Source organism: Canis lupus, chromosome 1, assembly GCF_011100685.1.
Source record: "Canis lupus familiaris isolate Mischka breed German Shepherd chromosome 1, alternate assembly UU_Cfam_GSD_1.0, whole genome shotgun sequence".
NCBI lineage: Eukaryota > Metazoa > Chordata > Mammalia > Carnivora > Canidae > Canis > Canis lupus.
The window spans coordinates 16644848-16660751 of NC_049222.1; the positions used below are offsets into that span (position 1 = coordinate 16644848).

General features: G+C 38.9%; 1 long non-coding RNA gene across 1 annotated transcript; it reads left to right on the top strand.

The window, feature by feature from the left end:
- The first annotated feature begins 5640 nt into the window (after nucleotides 1-5640).
- LOC119870716 lies at nucleotides 5641-11141 on the top strand. Its single transcript, XR_005353432.1, has 4 exons — nucleotides 5641-5823; nucleotides 7539-7650; nucleotides 9577-9976; nucleotides 10227-11141. It is a non-coding gene; the product is annotated as an uncharacterized LOC119870716 (long non-coding RNA).
- Nucleotides 11142-15904: the final 4763 nt, after the last annotated feature.

Below are 15904 nucleotides of genomic sequence, written 5' to 3' on the forward strand. Positions count from 1 at the left end.
TTTTATCTAATCTCTAACTTGTATTCCAATATTGTCCATTGTCCCAGGAATGACCTCTGGGCATTCAGTCCAGGATGCAGCCCAGGACCACGCTGTGTGTTCAGTTGTCGTTTATTCTCCTTGATTCCAAATGCTTTCCCAGCTGCTCTGTGTCTTTTATGACATTGACATTTCTAAGAACACAGCCTACTTACTATTTTTTAACTTTGATTTTATTTTTAAGTAAACTCTATACCCAACATGGGGCTTGAACACACAACCCTGAGATCAAGAGTTGCATGCTCTACCAACTGGAGCCGGCCAGATGCCCCCAGCCTATTTATTCTATAGAAAGTTTTCTCAATTTGGGCGTATCTGGTGTTTCTCTATAATCAAATAGATTTTGAGGGCTCTTCCATGGAAAATTAGAAATCACCTAGCACAGAGCATGGTGACTATAGTTAATAGTGTCATATTGCAAATTGGGAAGTAGCTGAGAGAGAGGATCTTGAAAGTTCTCTTCATGAGAAAACAAAATGTGTAACCGTATTTGGTGATGGATGTTAACTGGACTTGTGCTGATTATTTTGCAATATATACAAGTATCAAATCATTATTTGTAGCATGAAACTAATGTTGTGTTGATTATACCTCAAAAAGAAAGACAGGCAGACAGACAGACAGAAAAAAACTCTTCCAGGGGCTTCTCATCTCATTGGGAGTGAAATTTAGGAATGAAATTTACACACTTACCAAGCCCTACAATGCCCTGCTTCCTCAATACTGACCCCTGGCTCCTTCTGTGCCTCAGGCCATTTGCACCTGCTGTGCAATGCAAGTATGCTTGCAGGTATGCTCTTCGTCCAGATCTTTGTTTGTCATCCTCTCTCACTTCATTCAGGAACATTTAACTACAAACCGAAAGATAATCTCAGATTCCAACCCATGGCATTCTGTAATTGTTTGGAGACGTCCTTTCCTGCCAGACTTCTGCAAGCCTTCCTCTCTATCTCCTACCCCCCGAGTGTACATGTGTGTAAAATGCTGGTTAATCCTTCGCTTTGTGGAACTAATCTGGTGTACCTTCAAAGTCCAGTCTTTAAAAGGTAGAATTTGGATTTTAGATTATTACTGATTTAGGTGAGAGAGACATCTAGTGGACTGCTAATGACAGTCTGAGCTAAAAGCTTGGATTCACTCTAAAGATCAAAGGAGAAAATAAATAAATAAATAAAGATCAAAGGAGAGGCAAAACAACATCAACAACAAACAATAAAACCCCACCCTGATTCCTGGATACATGCCCTAGGGACATTTGGAGAATCCAGTGAGATTCCCATTGATGATGTCACCATTAATAAAGCTGTCTGAAGATTTAGGCTTCTACTATGCCTGTTAGGGAGGGAGCATAGAGGAGAGGCCTAAATATGAAAAAATGAGAGAATTGTTGTGTGAGACAGCTTACACTGCTATAAATTATTTTTCAAAAAGTTGATCTATCACACAAAAAAATATGAACATGAAATTAGCACATGCTATCACCAAGTGGTGGTAATGATTCGAAAGTAAAGATTTTGGTCATTAGATGTGCTCAACTGGAAGAAATTAGCAAATTTTGCTACTTATTATACTTTAAAATATAAATGTACCAAAGACTAGAAAATTGAAACATTATATTAAAAGCAAGCTTTAAAATGCAAGATTAAGGGATATTTAATAATTATTACAAGTTTGAAGAATTTATACTACAATGAAGAATATACAAGTCATGCTGTCATGTCATGTTCTCAGTTCCACACGAACAAAGCATGTGCTCAGACTTTTTGTTACTATTAATCTGATAGGTAACAGAAAACATAACTTAGGCTATTTTTATTTTGCATTTCTCTTATTATGGTTGAGATCGAATAAGTTTTCATCTGATTTTCTTCTCTGTGAATTGTCTCTTTATACTTTGCCCATTTTCTGTGAAGTTAATGGAATTTTAAAAATTGATTTGTAGGAGCTCTTTATATATTATGCTAAAATTAGCTCTTTATCTGAGATATAAATTACAAATATTATTTCCAGAGCATCATTTGTCTTTTCACTTTTCTTATGGTGGTTTTGTCATGTAAAATTTTCTGATTGTTTGGGGTTTTGTGTTATAAAGACATTCTCTTTTCTAAGATTATAATAGAAAATAATTGTATGGTTTTTTGTAGTACTTTTATTATTCATCTTTTATATATAAATATATGATCAATCTGGAATTTCTGAAATAGTGTTCTCACTTTATTTTGTCAATTGCTGGAGTGTCCCAACATCATTTATTCAATAATGTATTTTAAAGGTCACCAATGACTTGGGTTCTGGTTGGCCCAGGACTATCCTGGTTTTTACCTGTTTTCCTGGTATGCCTTTGAATTGTGTTCCATTTCACTCTCAAATGTGTCCTCATTTGAATGATAAATTACATGCTTATCCTCCTACCCATGATAACTAATATAATATACTTGACCAAAACTGAGCCATGGCTAACATTTTACCCCATTGCCTTTATTATATATGCTCTGCTTGTATATTTCTTAAGAGAAGGAATAGCCTTGGTATTTTCCTTGAAGTAATACTTTTCTCTACTGTCATATTACAATTTTGTCACTATAGAACACTAGGTCTAGGGCTAAGGGAAGCACCATGTTTATATGCCCACAAGTTTTCTCAATCATGAGCAAACGTTTTTGCTCCTCGTGACATGAAAAAATGAACTTTTCTCTTTTGAGAATTTGGGAAACATTTTTTTTTTTTCATTTTTTTTTTTTAAGTGAAATTAACAAAAGAGAGCTTGGACAACAAAGCGAACAAAGACATTTGCTTTCCAAAAGCATGTTTAAATATTTTATCTAGAAGATCTTCCCAAAGTTTATAAATAGCACCTAGCTATCAGTTCCAGCAACAACCTTGAGGAGTACTTCCAGCTTTATGACCCAGTCCGCGTGCCTGTGGCCAAATGGATTTGGAATGGAAACTTTTTTTTTGTCATCTGGCTTATTGTTGTTCCCTTCTGTGGCTACAATATTTGTCCAGGCCATGGAATTACTCAATCAATCAAATATTTATTGAGTAACTAGACAACCAATGAAAAATTAGACTTGGATCATATTGTATTCCACACTATCTGTTTTTAAGTCTTAAGGCAGTTGAGCTCGCTAGTGATCATCTTTTTTTGTTTTTTTTTGTTTTTGTTTTTTTGGTTTTTGATCTTAGGAAAGGATCCACTTGGTTAGAAAAAGAGAAGTACCCACGCAGGGACAAATACATTCCTATGACATTTGCCAAACAAAATATTCACACATTCGGTTGTCCCATTCCAGTAACTACTTATGAATGTTTCTCTCCATTTTAGAGGTTTTCTCCATAATATATGGACCATGCCAATGACATCCACTTGAAAATGGAAGCTTTGGGAATTAAGTTCCTTTCCCCTTAATTTACTGTAGGAATAGGTCCCTAGAGACTCTAAATCCAACATAAATCATGTGTGTGTTGGAAGGAGAGTATATACACACTTATATTTTTACTAAGTGGGTGTGGAGTCACTAGTGCTAAGATCAATATTTCTGCTTCTCTTTTGGAGACATGAAATATTTCATTTCTCTGCCTAACTTGAAGTTAGGGTTGGTCATCTGACGGCTCCAGCCAGTGAAATAAGAGCAAAAATGAAAGGGGCCCCTTTTGGGTAGACTTTTCATGTTCCCCTTCACCTTCCATGACAACTGGTGGTGTTCTAGTTGGTAGAAATTCCATCAGCACAAGTCCAAAAGTGAGGATAAATAAAGTATCCCCCCATTGATCTGAAATGGACAGGTAGCAAGAGAGGAAAATAATAAATTTATTTCAGGCCACTGAAATATTGGGATTGTTTTTCCTATAGCATAACCTCCCATATGCTGAATAATACAAAAATGGGTACATAGAAGCCAGCTGCTGCTATAGCAATTACCTAAAACAAATGACTTAAGGGCCAGGTAGTGAAGTGGCAAGGACACTGTGCCTGCAGTAGTTTGGGATTTAGATATTACTCCTAATGAGTTTTAAAGAGTTTTCCTCCAGGGGAAAAGACCATGGGGACAGTATTCTTAGTAGCCTGTGTTGTTTGTTGATGACTATTGTATGCAGGTTGATACAAGAGAGAGGTGAGTACAAAAAGACACTACTCATTTTCAAACAGGAATGCAAGAAAATAGAATTTGGGGATTTGAAGCCTGAAACAAGACTCCATCCCAAGAACATTAAAATGAGGAAAATTTAAAGCAGCAGGGGCCAGTTAAAACTCAACCTTGCATCAAGGGACAAATGAAGGGGTATGATCATCACACTCATTTTAAAAATCTGTCAATGAATTAAAATGTCTTTGAGTAAATTCCCATTCATGGTGTAATGTCCGAAAAATCTTTTCATTTGTACAAAATGGCTCAGGGGAAATACAACATCTGGACATGGCTCTCTCATTGAAAACTGATGGCCTCAGGGAATTGAATTTAAACCAGTAAAGAGAGATATGAGGACAAAAAAAAAAAGCAAAGAAATATTATAAACTTGAGAATTATGTCTCAAAGGAAACTGTGGCTATTGCCATTTGGAGCTGACAGGAAGAAGATACAAGAGAAGCTATGTTTTTGACAAAAGAAGTCCTTACCAGTCTGGACAAAACAGGTGGTGGTTATTTAAGAACCTGGCTTTGGGACTCTACTCAGCCAAGAGTGAAATGCAAAGTGGGCTGAGAAAGCTGCCCATCCCAAAGAGGACATACTATCATTGCCCACTTCAAATGTGGCTACAGAGAATAATGAAAAAGAAGTCAGAGCCAGGCTGCAGGGGGTGACTGGAGGGGAGACCTTTGCCCAGGAAGCAGGACCAGAAAATAATCAAGAAACTTTCCTTGTCATTCCCGGGAGGAGCCCCCAAAATGTCTGCCCAGTGATACTTAGAATTGCTATGGACAGGTGTTCACCATGTGTCTCTCTGATTCCCCCCATTTGTGAACGGGGGTGCTTATTGTAGTTATCCTGTCCTTGTTCTACTGTTGAAGTGTGGTTGTGTGGAGGGCAGAAAATTTGCTTTATCCTTTATTTTTTAAAAATATTGTATTTGTTTATTCATGAGAGACACAGAGAGAGGCAGAGACACAGGCAGAGGGAGAAGCAGGCTCCCGGTGGGGACCCAGATGAAGGACTCGATCCCAAGACCCCGAGATCACACCCAGAGCCAAAGGTCAATGCTCAACCGCTGAACCACCCAGGTGTCCCTTTCTCTTTTATAGGTCCCTCAATCAGTAGGTACCATGTACAGACCTGATGTAAAAATGGCTGTGCTCCTCCCCAAATCCTAGGTTTAGAACTAAAAACTGTCAGGATAAAACTTGCTTGCAGTCTTCCTTGGGGGAAGAGATGAGTGTATTTTGCTTACAGAAAGAAAAGCAAACTGAATTTTCAGTAGCAAAAAGGGCACATTTTAGTAGTCATTAGGATCGCTCATCAATTTTTCCAGTTTCTCTTCTTATAAGCGTAAAAGGAATACAGCATCTTGCCACCTTGATGTTTCCCCTTCCCCCTGCCCTGGCAACCAGCAATGTTCCAGAAGGTTGAGGTTCCAACAACCCCCATTCCCAAGTAAGAACAATGCAGAGTCGAGAGCTCTGTTCATCCAAGCTGGATATACAGCATCAATGAAAAATTAACCTTCGTGGTTCATTACTGCAGCATAACCTAGCTAAGGTTGACTAAGACAGGTGAACATGTTTAAATTGAATATTAAAATCTGAGAAGGGTTTCCTTGTGGATAAAAGGCAGTGCCCCTTACCAGGTAAACTTGCTTTTGCTGAGCACTTCTGCTAGTTAGTTCTCATATATTTCTGCTGAAATTTTAGCAAATGTCTGCATTTTAGACAAATGCTCTACTGTTTGCAATCACCTCCTTATAAGGATATCATAGATTCAGTTATACATGCCCTAATTCACAGCTAACATGTTTTTCTTAATTACTTTACACTTTTATTATACCAGGATTCAACAGTATATTCAGTTTTACTTGTTGAAAATTCACCTGTCCACAATATAACACACAGTATTCTTAAACCTGTGAAAGAAGGCAAACACACTTATTTTTACATGTTCATGGGAAGAAGAGAGCATTTGGTATGGATTAGATTCCTACTATTGCACATCAAATCAGCTCTTGGCATTGGGTTGTGAAATTGTCACTACTTGATAATAGCAAGGATACAAATTCATTTAGGGAAAAAGTCTTCCTCAGACTCTCTGAGGGTGGGTACTCAGTATCCACAGTATGTGTGACTTTGCAAAAGATACGAAAACATTTTTCAAATTAATGCTTGCTTTCTCTTCTCCGAAGTCCACATCATTAATCTTAATTCTATGAAAGTTAATCTGTGGGAAGCTAAGATAATAGAGTTCAGGTTTGTTGCCTTCTGATGATCTAATTTCCTTCAGGGATAGGGCTTACAGAATCTAGAGAAATGGAAAATTAACAGATTTCCTTCGAATCCCAGACGTTTAAAGCAAACTTCTGGCAAGTGCTGAACTACAAGTCAGTGAAAGGATGCTTTGACAAATGCCTGAAGTGTGTGTATCTTATATTCACTGTTTTCTCCTCTTTTGTTACTTATCTCTCCAGCTTGGAATGTCCCCTTCCTCTGCCACAGTCAAAATCCTTCTTGGTCTAGCTCAAATGCTAATCCTTCATGGAACATTGGATGGAGGCAGTAATGATCATCATAGGTTACATGTTTAATTAGAAGTCAATAATATTTAGGTCCCCATGTGTCAGATGCTGGGTAAATGCTTTGGGTGATTATCTCGTTTAATTCTCATTGTAAGCTTATGTCTTGGAACTGTTATTACCCGCATTAGTCACTCTTTGGCTCAGAATTCCATAATTATAGAAATGCTCTATCATGCCTTTGCAACTGACATACCTGGGTTTGGTTCCTACCTCTAAAACTCACTAGACCAGCCGGGTGACCTTAAACACATTATTTTTAACTTTTCTAATCCTAAATATACAACAATTAAAAGAACTAACAAGCCATGAGCGTGGCTGTGATCCTGCAATGCTCCTTCCACAGCCCAGGACGCTCTGTGCCTCTCTGTTGTGCTAAATCCCGTGTCATGTTGGGTTTTGGCTTACTCTTTTATTTTGGTGGAACATATCCTCCAGATGCTTTCCGAGAAACTAAACACAAGCCAGAAGCCTATGTTTGTGAGACCTCATATGTCTGAAATTTTATTTATTCGATTGCTTCTTTAAGAGACGCCTGGAGCCTTCTCTTCCTGACCTCTTCGCTGTTCATCCACGTTAAATGAGCTTATTTCTATGTTTTTCTCTCTACCAACTTAGGTTCTAATTTTCTTTCATTCATCAGGTTTAACACTATTTATCCGAGTGCTTTCCCACCTTCTGAGAGTGTGTGGCTGTCCTCTCTTCATGGTCTCTTTGTGTGTGGGTTTATGCTTCTTTTTAAATCCTTTTATTGTAATGCAACTGTCCTTGGCTTTTAGCAGGATCACAGACACAAGTATTCCATCCACTATCTTGGACCAGAAGTGAGGACTGTCATTATCTTTGCATGAAAATTTGGGAGGATGACTGAAGTTCTTATCCATATGAAAGGTTACCTTTTTATATAATGAAGGAGCTGGGGTGGGGAGGTAATGATTTCCATTTGGGACAAGTTGATGTTGAAGTTCCTCTGGGATGATCAAATTGAGATTTCTCAGAGACCTCCGGATAAAAGAACCTGGAACTTAGGAGAGAGTTCTGGGGTAGACAGGATATTGTAGGCTTCAGGAGGGTGGGGACAGTGAGAAGAGTGTGTGAGGACAGCAATGGATGGAGGACAGAGTATCAGTAAGGGTCAGATGGATGAGGGCATTTTGTAAGGATTAGATTATTACCCAGGCTTTTGCTTTGTTTTGCTACTCGCCAATTTCTGAGATTAAAAACATTCTTAAAGCAAAGTTTCAAACTTCCCTTTTTTTATGTTTCAAATAGACTTTGTAGGGGGGAATAATTTTGGGTTCACAGCCAAATTGAGCAGAAAGTCCAGAGAGTTCCCATACTCTCCCTGCCCATAACACACGTAGAACCTTCTGACTCAATACCCCCGACGAGGGTGGGGCAGTGGTTAAATTTGGTGAACCACAATGACACATCATTATCGCCCCCAGTCTATGGTTTTCACTGGGGTTTACTCTTGCTGTGCATTCTGTGGGTTTTGACAAATAGGTAATGACATGTATCCACCATTCTAGGATCCTACAGAGTAGTTTCATTGCCCTAAAAATCCTGTGTTCAATTCTCTTCTTTTTAGGGAGTCATGCAACATACTCTGACTTATAGCTCTCTTTCCAAAGCTTTGCAGGAAACCAGAACAGTGAGATAATGGGGACAAGAAAGTTAAGATGGATGGAGGGTTGTTCTGAAAACTGTGGATTACCTTACTAGGTCTTAAGTGATTTGTAGCACTTCAGTGAAAACCACCTTCCTCCTTAAACACCCACGGGCTGTGGGACAGGCTGGAACAAGTCATCTTGCCTCAAAAACGGGTCTTCCCAGCACATGATCCAATAAATGCTGACAAGGAAGGCAAATATTCCAACTACACTAGCAAGGCAGTGTTCCTCAGTTACTAGACAAAATCACACATATGCTTACTACCTTCAAATATAGTATATGTATATCCTTTGAGGGAAAGAAAGTTAATGACTTAAAATAGAAGATTTTTGCCTCTACCACTCTTGCCCACAAGAGTTGGGCATCAGTGCACATGGCATGGCCCCTGTGACTGGAAGGAAAGGAATACAAGTCTCAGCTGATGATGACAGTCTCTCTGGCAGGTCAAAATACTTCTCAAGAAAGGGCTTTGAGGGGCACCTGGCTGGCTCAGTTGGAAGAGTGCAACTCTTGATCTCAGAGTCACAAGCTTGAGTGTCGAAATCACTAAAAGGAAAAAAAAATGTCAACCTTGAAAAAAGGAAAAAGAACGAGATTTGAAATCTGCACAGGGTTCTGTGCCATGAAGCAAGAGAGAGACAAGTTTGATCTGAAAATACTTAAGGGCAAATGTTACTGGTTAGTCACCCAGACAATGAAAAGATCACCATGGAGTCTCATAGACTATTTGATTTTTGAGTGAAATTACCCAAAACATATCCTATGGTTCTGCTAGGACAACAGTTTTCTTTCTTGACTGCCCTAACCTAAAAGGTTAGCCTGGGAAACAGGTACAGTGATTCCCCAGGTATCGAGGGTAGAGTTCTGATTTCACTAGACTGAGGGGGACCTGGGTATTGGTTCATCTTAAAAGCACCTTTTTGGGAACACCTGGGTGGCTCAGCGGCTGGGCATCTGCCTTCAGCTCAGGGCATGATCCTGGGGTTCAGGGATCAAGTCCCGCATTGGGCTCCCTGCATGGAGCCTGCTTCTCCCTCTGCCTGTGTCTCTGCCTCCCTCTCTCTGTGTGTCTCTTATGAATAAATGGATAGAATCTTAAAAAAATAAAAATAATAAAGTACCTTCTGGTGTTTCTACATGCAGCCAAGATTGAGTCCTACTGCATGAGTTAGCTTTACCTGTGCTCCCAATAGCTGGAGGAGGTCCACAACCGCTGAAAAAGTGGCCTAGTGACAGAAGTGACTCACCCACTGACATAAACAAGACCATGGTAACACGAGTTGGTATTGAATGAATGGAAGTCAGTGACCCTCCTCACATCACAGATGAGGAATCAAAACTGAGAGGAGAGGGCCCTCACTCAGAGTCATGGGACAAGACCTGTACCAGGTATACAATCAAGTTCTCTGCTAGAGACTAAGTTCTTTTTTGTATTCTGTTCAAAATTTAATAAATCAGTTTACCTTGGATGCTTCAGAGATGCACGCTGCCTGCATGTTTGCACTGCCTGGGAAAGACAGGAGAAAGGCCTTTGCCTGGTTCCGTGAGTGTTTATGGGGGGCTTGTTTCCTGCAGCGGGGCTGGGGGTGGGCAGAGGTGCCGGGGTGGGGGGAGGATCAGGACAGATAAGGATTTGAGTGCCCCACCCCTGTTCACCTCACAGCAGCTTCAGTTTTAACTGTTTTATGTTTTGGTCTTCCATAAAAAAAAAAAAAGTTTGAAGGAAAGTGTCCAGTTCTATGAAACAGAAAAACAATATTAAAATCAATGATTTTGTCTGATTAATCCTCTAGTGTTCTAAAAGAGAAAATGAAGCTGAGATGTTAACAGACATCCCCAAGGCCTAAGTGGTTGATGGATCCAGTCAAAGGTAGCCTCTCGCTCTGAATCTGTATTTTCAGTTATAACCATAAAGCACATAGGGACCCAAACTTAGAGAATAATATTAAGTAACCATAATATCTTTTGTATTATTCCTATTTATTAAAAACACCTACAGTGTTTGAGTGTTAAGCCTGTTTGTTGTCTAGATGGATCTTTTGATGATGTTTAGAAAACGCCCATCTATTACAAGATTAACTAATTACAGTTCATTAGAATGAAAGTATTAAAAACATCTGAAGAGATCATATGATTTCTCTGTTATTTCAGTTACAAGTGTGAAATATGAATGGCCTTCCAACTATCAATCCTCTCTATACTTCCAGGTTAATACTTCTTGGTCATGGCGGGTTACTTTTTAAAAATTTTTTGTTTTAATTTTTTATTTTGAAATTATTATAGATTCACAGGAAGTTACAAAAGTAGTACAAAAAGTGGTCCCAGGTTCATTCACCTAGTATCGCCCAGTGGTTCCATCTTACTTAACTATAGGATAATACCAAAATCAGGAAAGTTGCCCTTGATACAATGTGTACAAGTTGTTCTCTCTCTTTATATACTTCCCCAATATTTTTTGGTGATTTTTGTTGTTGTTGTTGTAAAGTATACCTAACAAAAATGATCATTTTAGCCATTTGTAAATTGTACAATTCAGCAGCATTAAATACATTCCCAATGTCATATGACCGTCACTACCAGCCATTTCCAGAACTTTTTCATTATCCCAAACAGAAGCTCTGTACCCATTAAACAATAACCCTTCATTTCTCCCTTCCCACAGCCCCCAGCAACCATTATTCTATTTTCTGTCTCAGTGGATTTATCTATTCCAGGTCTTTTATTGTGTTCTTTTTTTTTTTTTTTTTTTTTGAGATTTTATCTATTTATTCATGAGAACACAGAGAGAGAGAGAGAGAGAGAGGCAGAGACACGGGCAAAGGGAGAAGCAGGCTCCATGCAGGGAGCCCGACTTGGGACCCGATCCCAGGACCCGACCCCAGGGTCACGCCATGGGCTGAAGGCAGGCACCAAACTGCTGAGCCACCCTGGCTGCCCTCTTTTATGGTATTCTTGATTTCAATTTACCACTTTGCATATATGTCCCTATTTACATGGTTTTATCATTTTAGTGCTTTTACCAGCTAGTCTCTTCAGCCAAGAGCATCATAGATACACAAATTTAGGGAAATGAGATGTTAACCAAAGAGTACAAACTTCCAGGGGCACCTGGGTGGCTCAGTTGGTTAAGCATCCAACTCTTGATTTCAGCTCAGGTCATGAACTCAGGGTCATGAGATCAAGCCCTGAGTCGGGCTCTGTGCTGGGCATGGAATCTGCTTAAGATTCTCTCTCTCTCCCTCTCCCTCTGCCCCTCCCCCACCCCAAAAGGGTACAAACTTAAAATTATCAGATGAATACATTTTGAGGATCTAATAGCATGGTGACTTTGGCTAACAATGCTGTATTGTATATGTTAATACTGGTAAGAGAATGATCTTAAATGTTCTCACCATCACCATCCCAACAAAAGAAGAGTGATTATGGGATCCCTGGGTGGCGCAGCAGTTTAGCGCCTGCCTTTGGCCCAGGGCGCGATCCTGGAGACCCGGGATCGAATCCCACGTCGGGCTCCCGGTGCATGGAGCCTGCTTCTCTCTCTGCCTATGTCTCTGCCTCTGTGTGTGTGTGTGTGTGTGTGTGTGTGTGTGTGTGTGACTATCATAAATAAAATAAAATTAAAAAAAAAAAAGAAGAGTGATTATGTGAAATGATGGATGTGCTAACTAACCTAATTGCGGTAACCATTTCACAACAGATGATGTACCAAGTCACCACTTTGTACACCTTAAACTTACACAATGTTATATGTCAACTGTATTTCAATAAAGCAAGAGAGAGAGAGAAAAAGAGAGAAGCAACTGAAGGCCCTAACTAAGCAATTGACTTTATTTCCTCTTCCCTTGGAAGATACAGACTTAACTTCCCTGCCATTCAGGTAGCCCAATTGCATGTAATATGACTAGATATTTCTAAAACAGGCGAAGGAGAGAAATGTTACCTTCTCTTTTTATAGACTTGGAATCAAATATAAGATGCTTGCCTTTACAAAGGAAGTAAGTGACTTTCCTCTTGGCTAGCACTGGTAATGCCTTAAAGAAGAAACATTATATTTAAATACAAACAACTGGTATAGACAAAGCATGGCTTATTTAACTGACTCTGCTCTCTTTGTCAGGATCATTAGTACTTTGATTGCTTAGTAGGTTTTATAAAATAATTTGTGCTTTTCTTTATTCTTAAAGGAATATTCTTTCTGGACTTTTTTATGACCCTTGTTAAGGACAGTAAGTTACAACATGACATCAGAATTTTCCAAAGTGTGTTCCAATAGATGTTTTGGGGAAAAAAAGAAATTTTCTGTGGTCAAATACACTTGGGAAACATTTGATTAAATTAATTTAAACAGGTTTCTTTACTATAGGACTTCTCAAACCTTTAATATGGCTGCATTACGAATTTTGTGGCATAGTGGACGTAGTGCTTCCAAAACTGATTTTTTGGTAGAATTCCTTCCTCAGGGACCAGCTTATAGACAAAAAGGCTAGGTGCCAACAGAACACACATCAAGAAAATCAAAATTAGACTAAGAACAAAAGATGCCACAAGGCATATTATTTGCTTTGATGAACATCAATGGGCTTGAGTAAGTCAACAGACTTTAGCTAAAAATATTTAACTCTAGTATATTAAATAATATGTTAATTTCCAAAATAACTAGATGACCAGAGCATACTGCCAATGAGAGTTGGAAGTGCCATCAACGATTAGTAATGAGGTAAAAGCATGAGCCCATGTATTGGTCACACAGATGCAAAATTATTTTGAGTTTTCTTAGAAATACAATAAAACTGCAGTATTGCTTTAAGCTTATGAAAAGGCTCAAGATAAAAGAAATTGTCCTGGAACTCAATAAAAGGACTTGAGCAACATCACAAATAACCAAAGTAAGAGAAAAATCATGCTGTCATACAAAAACAGTCCTTAAAGATCACAAAAGGTAGATTAATGACTGTATTAGCATCCCTCAGAGAAATAGAAACAATAGGAAATCTATGCATGTACAAAACCCAGCCAGGCACCTTTGAGACTGTTGCCTCAGGTTGGCTAACCAAATGATATTTCCAGAAAGTCTTGGCTCAGTCCCTTTGTCACAATTTCATTGCAGTGGAAATCAGCAGAATTCTAGGTTGTCCCACCTCATTGTTAAATGGGTCTCTGGCTATATTTGCATGTTATATCAGTAAATACAGACCAGATTTACATGTGGGAGAGTAGAAATTCAAATGCAAAGTCTAGCTTCTGACCTTAGATAAGTCATTTACCGTAGTCTCAGTTTTCTCACCTGTGAAATGGAAATGTGACAGTCTTAGCATAGCTGAAGCATAACCAGCTCTCGGCATGATGTGGTAAGAAACACCTAAACGAACTGAATTTAGGACAATGGCCAGGATGGTGGGAGGGATGGAAATCCACACATGTTTGAAGAAAATGGGCATAGTTAACCCAATATAGAAATACTTTGGAGTACAAGATAACTGTCTTTGTGTATTTCAAAAGCTATTCTGTGAAAAAGATATTAAATTTTAAAACCTGGACCAAAGGGTGGAAGTGACAAGATACATATCAAGGAAGATTTTTTTCAACAGAGGTATTTTTAAATGATGTGATCTGGGGGCACGTGGGGGGCTCACTTCGTTAAGCATCTGAGTCTTGTTTTCCATTTGGGTCATGATCTCAGGGTCATGAGATGAAGCCCTGAGTCAGGTGCTGCACTCAGCAGGGAGTCTACTTGAGATTCTCTCTCTCTCTCTCTCTCTCTCTCTTTCCCTCTCCCCCCCATTTGCCCCTCTCCCCCCAAGTAAACAAATGTTTAAAAAAAATAAATGGTGTGATCTGATTGTGTGCTAGTGAACTCTTAACCACTAGGAAGTAGTGATAGAGGACAAAAGATGACTTCTGTTATAAATAGGGCATTCAGGCTTCAAATGGGAAGTGCACTTGGAAAGCATTTAGGTTGTTTGCAACCTGGACATTCTAATTCTCTATATCTATCTGGATTATTTTGTTTAAAAATGAACAAATGTATGAGGAATAAATTGAAAAGGCTTAGACTTGGGGATGTCAGGTAATATCTCAAATACAGTGATGACAATGTGAGTAGCAAGAGAGCCCGACAAAGCTCATGTTCATATATAGTGCTGGCATGCAGTAATAAGTAAAAGTTGAATGACTAAAAGTACAGTCTATTCAGTAAGAGAAACAGACCTAAAGCTTTTAGCCACAGGAAGGAAATGGTCCCCAATTTTCCTTGACCCTCTACCCATCTGTATTTTAAGAATTTGTTGGAGGAAAAAAAAAAAAAGGAAGATTAAGATAGAATTAGGAGAAGGAAAAAACAATCAACATTCACTCAAAACAGGGCTGGTTTTAGAGCTGCCCTAGAAAGAGGAAGGGATTGGGGTTCTTGTCTTTGCTCCCTAGCTCCCAGTGAGCAGTTATGGGACTGACAAGTATGTCCCATAAAGAGTGACTGGAGATTATCTATCTGCATGATGGGGAAGAAAGCTGCTGGTCAGCTCTGCCACCTAGAGTGTCTCGCTCAGTGCCAATGACACGGAGACCAAGAAGGCACCCTACCGAAAGCTCAGTGTGTACCAATTTTTATAGTATCATGTAACTCTTGAGTTATGCGGCCTTGCACATGTAGGTTTTCAAGTAAATAGTATGCATTTTATACATGTAGTACAAAACATTAGCACACACTTTAGGCCTGGAAGCAATTTTAAAAATTTTATTAGGTTTATTCACCATTAAGTAACCTATGTGTCACTGACCTTGTCCTGCAAACAGTTCACATTTACCACAGAGTGGTAAGTACACTCAGAATTACTCAGCTGGGGGCATTCCTGAGGGAATTGACATCTCATTTGTAGGGAGCTCAGTTTTGTTTTGTTTTGTTTTGTTTTGTTTTGTTTTGTTTTACTTTGAAATTTCCAACTATCTCTCTTCGATGGTCTGCTGGATAACTGCACTTATTTGGCTTACTGAAAAGAACATATCTTTCTTGGCAAGGCAAACAGAATTGGTGGTGGTCTTCACTAAATCTTCAACAGGTTTTTATGATGATGATGATTAAGAGTGTGACCTAATATCCTGACCACTTGAATAAGAGGCCAAACTGTTAAATATGATTCTGAAGCGCTCTTTAAAGGCAACAACTTTAAGTATAAAGAAAGTAGGAAAGGAAAGAACCCCAGAGATGTATAACAAACTCTTTTCTGCTCAGGAAATAATGACCACCAACTGCAGAGATCCAAGAAAAAGCCTCAAGAGTAAAGCAGAGATGAGTGAAAACAGTGGATAAAGGAAAAGGATTACAGCAGGCTTCATTAGTACCTTCTGGAAAGGAAATACATGGTCAGGAAGTGTTTCAAGACTATTCAAGGAACCCAAATCTATGAAAAGCCAGAGTGAGGAAATAGGAGATATTTCTTTAAATAATGTAAATCATGAAGAGGGGATTCTAATT